Raw genomic sequence first — 10,176 nt, 5'->3', positions numbered from 1 at the left:
CGGGAGTGTGACCCATCCGGTGCTTGACCGTTCGGAATCCAAAGGAGGTTCGTCGTCCTCCCGTCTTGGAAGGCTTGCAAGTTCCTTCTCCCGCCGCTTGGGGAAAGGGAAGATTGATGATTGATTGCAGGAGGAGTCAGGGGATAGTACTCAAGGTGCCAAGACTCGAGAGCATAGTCGCCCGACCCTAGATCTTTGTAGGCTAGATGTGTTTGAAATTGTATTGGAATGAATTGTGTTTGGAAGATGTGTTTAGGAAGTGAAAAGGCTTTTGAACTTTGCTTCACTTGATCCTGAATTTGTATTTGAATTAGCTTTGAAGGCCATAGGGCCCAATAAAAAGAGTTATTGTGTTAAATTCTGCTTGAATATGCTTTGCTTTGAATTGGCACATTTGGAATAAAGACAACAACCATTTTTGAAATTTGATTTGATTTGATTTTTAGGATGCCCTTAATTGAGGAAATTTTGAATTTTTTTGTATCAAGTGGCCGGGCCTAGTAATGAGGTTGCCTACATGTCCCGTTAAGGAATCAGGCCGGACGTAGTTTTGACTATCTTACATGACTTTGAATTGGATTCTTGAATTTGAACATGGAACTAAGACATAGAACTTCTTGAGTTGATCGAGGTTGGTCAGAGATCTGAATTCTGTTCCGTCAATGTCTGTTAGTTCGACTGCTCCCCCGGAGAGGATCTTCTTGACAATGTATGCGCCTGCCCAGTTGGGTTTGAACTTTCCCCTTGGGTCCATGGTGCTTTTGCGAAGGGCTTTCAGGACAAGCTCGCCTTCTTTGATGTTTCGGGTTCTAACCCTTTTGTTGAAATGTCTGGCCACTCGGCGCTGATAGACTTGTACATGGTGAGCGGCTTGAAGCCGAAGCTCATCGAGCATGACTAGCTCGTTATATCTGGCTTGTACCCATGCAGCTTCTGGGATTTTGCTTTCGAGGACTATCCTTAGAGAAGGTATCTCTAGCTCGATAGGTTGTGCTGCTTCCATTCCATAGACCAATGAAAATGGAGTTGCACCAGTTGAAGTGCGAATTGAAGTTCGATACCCCCACAATGCGAAATGCAGCTTCTGGGGCCAGTCCTTGTAATTGGTAGTCATTTTCATGATGATGGTCTTGACATTCTTGTTGGCTGCTTCGACGGCCCCGTTGGTTTATGGGCGATAAGGCGAAGAGCGATGATGTTGAATCTTGTACTCGGTGAATAGATCTTCACACTCTCCTTGAAAATGGGTTTCCTGGTCACTGATGAACTCGTGAGGAACGCCGTATCTACATATGATGTTTTCTTGTATGAACTGGGCCACTTGCTTGGAACCAAATATTTGAATGACCTGGCCTCAACCCATTTGGTGAAGTAGTCGATGGTGACCAGTATGAACTTATGACCCCCGGTGCCTGTTGGAGTGACTTTACCGATGACGTCGATACCCCAGGCTGAGAACGGCCACGGTGATGATTGAGAGTATAGCAATGATGGAGGAATGTGCTTCAGATTCGCACACTTTTTACATGTAGGACATTTCTTGACAAAGAAGTAGCAGTCCCGTTCGAGGGTAGTCCAGTAGTATCGAGCCCTGATGATCTTGAGGGCTAGCATTTTCCCATTCATGTGGGTGCCACAGACTCTAGCATGTATGTTGTCCATGACTCATTGAGCTTCGTACTTATCAACACATCGGAGGTTAGGACCGCCAAGGGACCTTTTGTACAAAATGCCGCCTTCTATGACGAAATTGGCTGATTGTAATCGTAGAGCCCTTTGATTCTTGCTTGAAAAGTGTGGGGGATACTCTGAATTTTGTAGATACCTTTAAATGTCTGTAAACCAAGGCTTATCTTCGTCTTGCTCGACGTTGTCAATAGCATGGACATATGCTGCTTCTTGACGTGTTTCAATTGTAAGTGGCATTTCAGCCATGCTGCTTGGAATTTTGATCATTGAGGCCAGTTTTGCCAGTGCATCGGTGAATTGATTCTCCTCTCTCGGGAGGTATGTATAGCGAAGCTCTTCTATTTGTTCAGACAGCTGCTCGAGGTAGGACTGGTATGGGGCCAAGCTCTCGCTTCTTACTTTCCATTTGCCGGAAATTTGATTGATGATTAGGGAGGAATCCTCGTACACTCGAAGTTTCTGGACGCCCAGTGCTAAGGCGGCTTCCAGGCCCATGATGCATGCTTCATATTCTGCCGCATTGTTTGTGACGTTGAATTGTAGTTTTGCTGATATCGGAATGTGTGTGCCGTCTGGAGCTACTAAGATTACTCCAACACCACATCCGTTCTGGTTGGAAGCACCGTCAAAATGCATTGACCAACTCTCATCACTGGTCATTAAGATTTGCTCGTCGGGTAAGTCGTAATCTTCCTCTTCTGCCTCAACAGGACAGTCGGCTAGGAAATCTGAGACTGCTGAACCCTTGATAGACTTCTGTGGAATGTATTCGAGATCGAATTCTTCTAGCATGACCAACCATCTGGACAACCGTCCGTTGAGTGCTGGTTTTTCGAATAGATACTTGAGAGGATCCGCTTTGCTGATCACATGTACTGTATAGGAGAGCATGTAATGCCGTAGTTTCTTTGTGGCCCAAACCAAGGCGATGCTGAGTTTCTCGAGCTGAGTGTATTTGGCCTCGTACCCGATCAGCGTTTTGCTTATGTAGTATACGGCATTCTCCTTGCCTTCAATATCCTGGGCAAGCATAGCCCCCACTGCTGAATCGGTTGTTGTGAGGTAGAGCCTGAGGGGAATCCCTGGCATGGCTGGCCTTAGTACTGGTGGGTTGGAAAGGTAGCTCTTGATAGTGTCGAATTCATGCTGACAGTCGTCATCGCACACTCTGGGCTCCCTTTTTCAGGGCTTTCAAAATACTGGTTCACAGATCATTGTGGGTCTTGAAATGAACCTGCTGATATATTGTAGTCTGCCGAGAAAACCCTGAATTTCATTTTCATTCGTTGGTGGTTGCATCTCGAGCATTGCTTTGATTTTTGAAGGGTCAGCCTCTATACCTCGAGAGCTGATAACATATCCGAGTAAGTTGCCTGACGTTACCCCGAATACACACTTTTGAGGATTGAGCCTCATGTTGTATTGTCTGAGCCTGTTGAAAAACTTTCGAAGTACCGAGGTATGCTCATGCCGTTCTGCTTGATGGGCTTTGAACCTGGAATAAGGGGAATTGTGTGCTGACCGATGCTTGGGTCAACCCCTGGCATATCATGATAGGACCATGCGAAGACGTCTACATACTCTGAAAGTAGATTGATAAGGTCGTCCCGCTCTGCTTGAGAAAAAGTTAAACCCATCTAAACTAGTTTTGAGTCACTGTTGTTAAAAAGGTTTATTTTTTCTGTTTCCTCAATTATGGGCGTCCTTTTTCATGATTTTCGATAGTTTTTAGAAATTCAAAGTCAGTTTCTTGTAAAGCAAAGTTGTTTGGATTAGGATTGTGTTTTGAATTAGGACTCGAAGAGTAAGTAGAAATTGAAGTGTTATTGAAATCAGCAATCATTACATCGACTGTTTTGACTTGAAGCTCGGCCTTTAGAGGCTTTTGATTGATGCAAGACTCTAGTTCTAGACACTTAGACTCATTGCTAGACTCAGAAATTGAAAGACAGACTCTGGACCTGGACAAATACACTAATCGTAAAGATAGTTCTCAGGGTATTCCCAGACATCTGCACCATAATTGTCATAATCATCGAAGATGGGGCTGCATGCACAGACTTTCAGGACTTGGTCCCAGACTTGATTCCATGTGCTGTAAGGAAATGCGGCGAAGCTGCCCTTGCATCCTCACCATTTTTCCCTCTGGCAGCTCGGGCTGAATTGTACGAGCAGAGATTGCCCATCTGTGGTAGTATTCTTGAATGCACTCATCCTTTTCCTCGCGTACAACCGACTTTTGTTTGATGAGAGTATCTCGGAAGCTTGAACCTTTGAGGGTGAGGCAGGCAGGGCCATCCAGTATTTCCTCGAACCAAGGCTTTCCGAATAGTAGGTCGAAGTTAGTAGGCACATCGATTACCAGGAACTCAGCATTGTCGTAATAGGTGTCAAAGGAGAAAACCAGCTCGAGGACTCCCAGGACTTTGTATGTGACACCCTGGAGTTTGACAGTTTGTTAGGCACTCAACATGAGATCATACTCGGAGAACCCTAAAGCCTTCAAGGTGGCGAGTGGACAGATGTTCTCTTAGATGTCTGTGGTTACCCTAGGTTCGGTTATCACCCAGTTTTGAGCACTCGGAAGTAGATGGCAACAACTTGGAACCATCAGCTCGTAACCCGGCTTGTATATTGTGGAGATCAGATTGCATGGTAACTCCTCTTCTTCATATTCGCAGTCATAGGAGATGGCTTGTACGGAGGGGGTTTGCTTAGCCCCGGGTGGTAAGGGTAAAGTCTTGTTGTCGACCATGTTCTGGATCAAGTGCTTGAGCTTGTAGCAGTCCTCGATGTCATGACCCTTCCCTTGATGGTATTTGCAATGAGCTTCCGGATCCCAACTCTTAGATCTTTTGTCAACTGGAGGATCAGGTGTTGGACCGATTGGTGCTATGACTTGTTTTTCGACCAGCCGATCGAATGCCTCAATGTAAGACATCCCGAGGTTTGTAAAGACTCTTTCTGGCCTGCCTTGATAGTTGCGCTGATTAGCATTGCTTTTGAAGTTGTTTGACTTTGGACCTTGAGGAGCCTCTAGGGCGTTAACCTCATGAACTTTGTGTGTTGTCTCAGGTCTCTTTCCCTTCCACTTTTCAGTTTGTGGAGCTGGGGCTGCGGGTGCTTTCATCAGGTCATCCTCTATGTTGACCCTGATGTCGTAGGTTCTCTTGAAGCTTTCCAAGCCTAGGTACTTCATGTGAGCATTGTACTTCGGAAGAAGACCGGCAATGAAAATCTTGACTAATTCTCTCTCGGAGGGCCGGGTCACCATTTGGGTTGCCATCTCTCTCCACCGGTTGAGGTAAGTAGTGAAGCCTTCCAGAGGCCCTTGCCTGATAACTTCTAGTTCCCTTAGAGTGGTTTGAAGTTGAATGTTGGGTTGATATTGCTCAATGAATGCTCGAGCAACCGCCTCCCATGTATTTGTTTGATGTTCCTTGAGTGAATAGTACCACTTCTGGCAGACAGGTTCCAGAGACATAGGGAATACCACTGGGTATAGTTCGAGTTCGACCCCCTTGATGGCCATTGTAGCTCTGAAATTCTTGAGATGGTACTTGGGATTATCAGTTGATTTGAACTTTGGAATGTGATTGGCGGAGAATTTGTCTGGCAGATTCGCCTTCCCCTTGAGGTTGTCCTCTATTGAGGTGTCAAAGTAGTTCTCTTGATTGGTAACCTTACTGACAAGACTCTCGATCTTCTTGGTTAAGTCATCAGTGGGCGCGCCCTGTTCTACGGCACGCATTCGGTTGCTTATGCTTTCCACATTGGCGCTGAGGCTGGCGAAAGCCGCTAGGAGTTGAGCGAGTTGATCAGAGGCAGACATTTGGATTGTTTCTTGAATGGGACTGGGAGTTTGATTTATAGGAGATGAACTGGCTGCTCGTTCGATACCGGCTATGAGGAAAGCTAGGGCTGATGGATTTCGTTTCAACCTCTCTCCTCTTCGACGAACCCATAGGATCCTTGGACTCCTATTTAGAACACACCAGACGATTTTAGAACTTGGACTTCCCGACACATGATATGATATGCATGCAATGAATGAGACCTAGACTTTGACTCTAAGTGCCACTCCGAAGATTCGGGATTTTGGATTTTTGTACTTGTATATGGGATTTGCAACCCGTAGGAAATGTCTGAGAGGAGCCTTCATTCTTTTGTGAAAGTTGACTCTTTGTACTAGAACTTGGAATATCGAAAAAAGAATATTTCGACCTATAGGAAATTGGACTTATTTGAAGGGAATTTTAACCCGCTCAAGAATTTTGAAATTGTACTTGTACTAGGAAATTGAATTTTGTATTATTTCAAGGGAATTTCAACCCGTCAGTATTTTAGGGGGATTTCAACCCGTTGGACTTGGAGTATTTGAAGGGAATTCAACCCGATTGAAAAGGGAATTGACTTTGTATTATTTCAAGGGAATTGCAACTCGTCAATATTTTAGGGGAGTTTCAACTCGTTGGATCTGGAGTATTTGAAGGGAATTTCAACCCGTGGGAGAATTGGAATTTGTATTATTTCAGGGGAGTTTCAACCCGTTGGAAGATTGGACTTGTATTATTTTAGGGGATTTTCAACCCGTGGATAGAATTTGAACTTGTATTATTTCAGGGGATTTTCAACCCGTTGAATGGAATCTCGAACTTGTATTATTTCTGGGGAGTTTCAACCCGTTGGAAGATTGGAGTTGTATTATTTCATGGGATTTTCAACCCGTGGATAGAATTTGAACTTGTATTATTTCAGGGGATTTTCAACCCGTTGAATGGAATCTCGAACTTGTATTATTTCTGGGGAGTTTCAACCTGTTGGAAATGTTTTGAATTTTGTATTGGGGAGCAATGGAAAGCAAGATTTCTTTGTAGCTTGAAGATGAATTTAGAATTTGAATTTGGCTCAAAGTTTGAACTTTGAAATGGAAAGGACGCACTTTTGTATGTAGAACATGAGGCTTTGTATTTGGAAAATCCGGCATTATGCCGCCGTGGATTTGAAACATTGAATTTGGGAACTTGCAAAGTCCGGCATTATGCCGCCGTGGACTTGGAATCTTGAAGTATAGGACTTGAGGTTTTAAATATAGAATAGAAAAGTCGGCATTACGACGGCATGAATTTGAAATTTGAACCTTGAAGCTTGAAATTTTGAAAGGTCGAGTTGGAAAGTTGGCATTATGCCGGTTTGGGCTCGGACATTTGAACTTGAGGTTTTGAGACTTGGAATTGGCAACTTGAGTTTGAGGTTTGAAGACTTGAATGTTTGAAATAGGAAATCCGGTATGACGCCGTTGGATTTGGGTTTTGAACTTGAAATTTGAAACTCGAAATTTGAACTAGAAAATCCGGCGTTGGATTTGGAGGTTTTGAATTTGGAAATTTGACTGGAAAATCCGGCATTATGACGCCGTTGGATTTGAGTTTTGAGTTTGGAAATGGGAATTTTGACTAGAAAATCCGGCATTATGGTGCCGTTGGATTGAGTCTTGACTTGAAACTTGAAACTCGAAATTTGAATTAGAAAATCCAGCATTATGGCACCGTTGGATTTGGACTTGAAAATTGAGGTTTTGGACTAGAAAATTTGGATTTGAACTTGATACTCGAAATTTGGACTAGCAAATCCGGCATTATGACGTCGTTGGATTTGAACTTTGAAAATTGAGGTTTGGATTTGAAAAATTGTATTGAACTTGAAACTCGAAATTTGGACTAGAAAATCCGGCATTATGACGCCGTTGGATTTGAACTTTGACTTGGAAACTTGAGGTTTGGATTTGAAAATCCGGCATTATGACGCCGTTGGATTGAATTTTGAACTTGGAACTTGGAATTGGACTTGAAAATCCGGCATTATGACGCCGTTGGATTGAATTTTGAATTTGGAACTTGGAATTTGGGACTTGAAAAACCGGCATTATGACGCCGATGGATTGAATTTTGAATTTGGAACTTGGAATTTGGGACTTGAAAATCCGACATTATGACGCTGTTGGATTGAATTTTGAATTTGGAACTTGGAATTTGGGACTTAAAAATCCGGCATTATGACGCCGTTGGATTGAATTTTGAATTTGGAACTTGGAATTTGGGACTTGAAAATCCGGCATTATGACGACGTTGGATTCAATTTTGAATTTGGCATTTGTGCGTGAGGCGTGTTTAAGGGTTTTGAATCAAATGGAGTGACACTCCTAAAGACCCTAGAATCGGCGATTTAGATGCATGAGGTTTGAATGATGCTCCTAGGGGTTTGGTTTCCTAGTTGGAGGCTAATTGGTTTTGGCAAGCTAGAACTCGAGGTTAGCCATTCACGCGTGCAAAGACGCCCACACAATGCACAAGTAGCACGTTGTTACACTAATCATGAATATGAATGCGACATGCAAAGTTCTCAACCTAAGGTCGGTCTAAGTTTTGTATGATGCAAGTGGTCGGCTTTGGGTGTCAAAAGGTACTCGGCTAAGAGATGGATCCGGCGACAAGCTTGCACATCCGTCTAAGGGAAGTGTGTGTCGGCAGATGGCCTCCATACTTGACATTGGGAATGTCAAGTAAATGCCAAGTTTCGGTAGGCGCGGAAATGGTCACACACTTTGGTCGGGAACCGTATGGAGAGTCACCATTTCGTTGCCCCCGGGGCTAGCCCGAATGTAGAACACATCCATTTGGGCAAAGGTAGAAATTCATTTTGCACAATATGGTTTTTGAAAAATGCATGAAATGCCTAGAAATTGAAATTGATATCGTACTTGAATTTGTATTTGTAAAGCTCGTTTTTTGGCACTCGTTCACGAGGATTGGGAGCGTCCTTCCAGATTCAAAAATAGACTAACTCCCAACACGAAAAATTGAGCAAAAGTGGGCGACAAGCCACTGTGAGCCACTGTCCTGGATGCAGGCAGTGGCGTTGGGCCCAGGGGCTGCGCCTGGCGCCAATGCTGACATCCAGTACTTAAGCAGAGCAGTGGCTTGCTGCTCGAAATCTGCCCGCATGCTCAAATTGAAATTAGACAAATTCCCTAGTGAAGTCGCCAGAATTGTAGGGGGTTTTTTTGTGCAAAACTTGTTTCCCGTTCTACAAGAGGGGCGGTTCTTTAGAAACCCATAGAATTTTTGTACCTCGAAGGAGTCGCCACCAAACATTGTTTAAAGTCTCGTTTGGAGAAACCGCAAGTGACTCTATTTTGGATAAGGCTTTGAATCCTCAAAACGGATGGGTGAGATCCGGGCACGGGAACGGAATGCTTATTCCGCGAGCTTTAGAAATATTCAAGTACGTTGGCACAACATTTTCGAAAATATATAGACTATGTGGGTTTGAATTTAGAGCAAATAGAATCCCTATTTTGTATGGTGGTCACTTTTCTTTAAAGATTAATTTAAGGAACCTAAGGCCGGTTTGTCCAAGGAATTATCTTTGTTAAGCGTGATGTAACCTTTGTATTTTGTTGTATTTAGCATGTGCGGTGATGAAAGCAATAAAGAAAATAAATAATGTGCGGAATTAGTAAATACAAGACCCCCTAGAAATGGACTAGGGAGTAGGTCCACATTGCCTATAAATGGACTAGGCAAGTAAAGATGCGGAATTGAAATTGCGGAATTGAAAGTGCGATATTGAAATTGCGATATTGAAATTACGGTATTGAAAGTGCGATATTGAAATTGCGGTATTGAAAGGTGCGATATTGAAATTGCAATATTGAAAGGTGCATAATTGAAACTTGTACTTGGGCACATGAGATTCGAACGCCAAGCGGCTCCTTAAAAATAAGTGCGCCCGACACGAATTCAAAGCCAAAAATCTCAACTTGGGAGAGGTTGCTCAACCCAAATATCCTAGATTTTGCATGTTAAACTTGAACATGAAAGATTGAATATTGAAGTTTTGAACTTGAAATAATTGAAATTTGAACTTGAAAGGATCCTAGTTTAGGGAAGTAACCATGAACAACCCTAACCATGGTGGGATCTTGAAATTTGAAAACTTGAATTTCTATATTGAAAAATGGAGTTTTGAATCTAAAAAGACTAAAACTTTAAATGTTAAAAGGTGTCATCTTTGATTACCCCATACTTGAAGGTGGTTCTAGTCCAAAGAGGTGATTGTAAACAACTATGGACATCCTTGAATCTTGAAAGTTTGCATTTTGTATTTTGAAAAAGTTTGTATTTTTAGAAAACATGGATGATTGTTGCAAATGGTGTTTTTAATGATAAAAAACACCAACTTGCTAATCATTTTGAAATCAAAGCAACATAGTTGATTAGAATGGGATTCGGATTTACCTATTTAGGTTTAGGCAAGAGCTCCCAATTGCTTAGAATTTAGGAATTTGTATGTGTTTTTGAGGAGTTTTTGAGTTGTATTTTGAGGCGTAATGTCAGAATTAAGACGTTGTATTGTTGTTCTCCTCCTCATTATCCTGAAAATGATAGGTATTTATAGGAGGAATGGGTGCAAGGCGCCAGCATA

Source organism: Spinacia oleracea, chromosome 1, assembly GCF_020520425.1.
Source record: "Spinacia oleracea cultivar Varoflay chromosome 1, BTI_SOV_V1, whole genome shotgun sequence".
Taxonomy (NCBI): Eukaryota; Viridiplantae; Streptophyta; class Magnoliopsida; order Caryophyllales; family Amaranthaceae; genus Spinacia; species Spinacia oleracea.
The sequence above is the reverse complement of the archived record's forward strand: the minus strand, read 5'-3'. Positions refer to the sequence as shown.